We start from the raw sequence: 2,902 nt of genomic DNA, 5'->3' as shown, positions 1-2,902 counted from the left end.
AGAATGGCTACTCCCATAGGGAATGGCTACTCTACCATAGAGAAGCCTGAGGTGAATGTAGTGTCTCAGCCAGAAAGTCCGTTTTCTAATGTATCTATTAATAAGGGAGAAGTAACACCTCCCTCATCCCCCAGCAATCCCACAAAAATTCAAGTTCAAGACCTACTAGGAACACATGTAGTCTCATCTCTGAGCAGCTCTTGACCATGTGCTTTCAAAGATTTTATGTTTTTAATACTATTTATTTTTATTTCATATGCATTGCTGCTTTATCTGCATGTAAGTCTGTGTGAGGGTGTCATATCCCCTGGAACTGGAGATAATCCCGTCATGAGCTGCCATGTGGGTGCTGGGAATTGAACCTGGGTCTTGTGGAAGAACAGCCAGGGCTCTTAACTTCTGAGCCCTTTCTCCAGTCCTTTTATTTTATTTTATTTTATTTTATTTTATTTTATTTTATTTTATTTTATTTTATTTTATTTTATTTTATTTTATTTTTTAATTGTTTCAAGATAGTCTAGCTCCTGCTATTTCATACACACTGGAAGTGTAGACCTCACTGATTTCCAGTAGTTGCTTCCCCACCCTCCCCACCCCAGATCTTTGTGCAATCCCACCTGATTGGACATAGCATCTTTTTCTGGATTGCTGCCTTAGCTTTGCTATGTGCTTTTGAAAAACTTGCATAGGTGTTCATGAACAATGGACTCTTGTTCTTATAATGCCTGCAGCTTTATTTTAGGTAAAATGCTGATTTCATAAGATAAACACTTAGAAATTGTTTCTCTTTTTCTAGTTTGTGGAAGAAGTTATATAGAATTCACATTATTTTGTCTTTGGGTTTTGTTTGTTTGTTTGTTTGTTTTGTTTTGTTTTTAGAGGGACTGGTTCTAAAAATTCTCACATCCAAGGTAACACAATCCCCTAAAAAATTTCAAAATAAGAAAATAAGACCTTCTTCTTCTTCTTCTTCTTCTTCTTCTTCTTCTTCTTCTTCTTCTTCTTCTTCTTCTTCTTCTTCTTCTTCTTCTTCTTCTTCTTCTCCTTCTCCTTCTCCTTCTCCTTCTCCTTCTCCTTCTCCTTCTCCTTCTCCTTCTCCTTCTCCTTCTCCTTCTCCTTCTCCTTCTCCTTCTCCTTCTCCTTCTCCTTCTCCTTCTCCTTCTCCTTCTCCTTCCCCTTCTCCTCCTCCTCCTCTTCCTCCCCCTCTTCCTCTTCTTCTCCTTTCTCTTCTTCTTCTTCTCTTCTTCTTCATTAGCTATTCAAGATTTCGCCAGCAGTGACTGATACAAAGCACCATGAGATGGCACTTTAGAGACAGCAGCTTCAGGAAAGGGTGATAAGATGACTTTCATGTGGTTAAATCAGTGACACAAAACATAATTTTCCTTCTCTGCCTCCCTTGCGGGCAGGCGAACACTAAGAGGGGTAGAGGGGATGGCAGGAGGGAAAGCAGCCTTCAGTTAAAAAGATCAGCCTCAGTTTCAAGGTCGGCTTTGGGGAGGCAGGCCTCAGGCAGAGTCAAGGTCAGAGGGAGGAGAGGTGCACGGCAGGGAAGGGGTAGGTCTACATCTCCGTTCAGGTCCTGCAGGGTCTGGTCCAGTATCCTTTGTGAACAGAGATGCTCACTCCTCTTTGGTACACTTCAACTTATCTTCCAAGTCATCAGTGTTCTCCTTCAGTTTGGCTACCGATCTGATCTTTCAGCACACTCAGAATGGGGTTTCTGCCTCCTTGAGTTTACCAATAAGAATCTTTATTTCTTCTTCATACTTTTCTTCTTCTTCTTCTTCATACTTTTCTTCTTCTTCTTCTTCTTCTTCTTCTTCTTCTTCTTCTTCTTCTTCTTCTTCTTCTTCTTCTTCTTCTTCTTCTTCTTCTTCTTCGTTTTTTTGTTTGTTTTTGTTTTTTTGTTTGTTTTGTTTGTTTTTTCGAGACAGGGTTTCTCTGTGTAGCCATGACTGTCCTGGAACTCACTTTGTAGACCAGGCTGGCCTCGAACTTAGAAATCCGCCTGCCTCTGCCTCCCAGAGTGCTGGGATTACAGGCGTGCGCACCACTGCCCGGCCAATACTTGTCTTCTTTTTGAGAGTACTTTTCTTCAGCAGCACGCAGACACTTAAGGTTCTGGTCCATCAGTCTTATCTGCTCATCCATTTTTTCAGAACAGGGCTCTGCCAGCTAGGCATTCCAAGTCACCTTCCCTAATCACCTACTTATGAGTCACCTCTCCATATTTCGTCTCTGCCTCTTCTGCAATGTGCTTTTCTTCCTTTAGCTGGATTTCCAGAGTTCCATCTTTTCTTCATCTTTTAGAGCCCGATTTCCAATCACCTTCATACCTCCCTCACTCTGATCAGCAGCCTTTTCCGCTTCCTTCAGCTTCTGCAAAGCACTCCTGGGCTCTGGTCAGCTCCTCTTCAACCAGCTGGATCCTGCAGCCTGCCCCGGGGCCTGCCTTTCTTCCTCCACTTCCCTCTAGAGGCGCGCAGGCCCTCTCCTCCACATCCATGATGCTGCCGAACCTGGATCTTGCTCTTTGCAGCCCATTATTTTGTTTTTAGAGGCTAGACATACGTACCTCCCTAGTGAACATATCTGAACCAGACATTATCTTTGTAAGATTTTCTTTTTCTGAGAATTCAATATAGTTACATATATAGACCTATTTGGGTTTTCCCCCTCTGGAGTAGGGATGGGTACTATGAGTGATGGTTCCTGGAAAGAACCTATGTTCTATGGAATCTTCTGCACCACTGATTGAGTGGTAAGAACTTCAGTGACAGTGGTGAGGTTGGAATGTTGCAGGTTCAGGCTTTAGTTATACTTTATCTTGTACTTTTTAAAGGCTTCTTTGTGACTATTCCTTACCCATGTCTGTGTCTCACCTGACACTCTGTGGCTA

The 2,902-nt window shown here is 42.5% G+C and overlaps 1 pseudogene; it reads right to left on the bottom strand.

Annotated features, from left to right (window-relative positions):
• Window positions 1-1,456: 1,456 nt before the first annotated feature.
• LOC127677947 (tropomyosin alpha-3 chain-like) lies at window positions 1,457-2,509 on the bottom strand (annotated as a pseudogene).
• Between the last annotated feature and the right edge of the window lie 393 nt (window positions 2,510-2,902).

The sequence above is a fragment of the Apodemus sylvaticus genome, chromosome 2, assembly GCF_947179515.1.
Source record: "Apodemus sylvaticus chromosome 2, mApoSyl1.1, whole genome shotgun sequence".
NCBI classification, from domain to species: domain Eukaryota; kingdom Metazoa; phylum Chordata; class Mammalia; order Rodentia; family Muridae; genus Apodemus; species Apodemus sylvaticus.
This window is presented reverse-complemented; position numbering and strand designations above follow the sequence as displayed.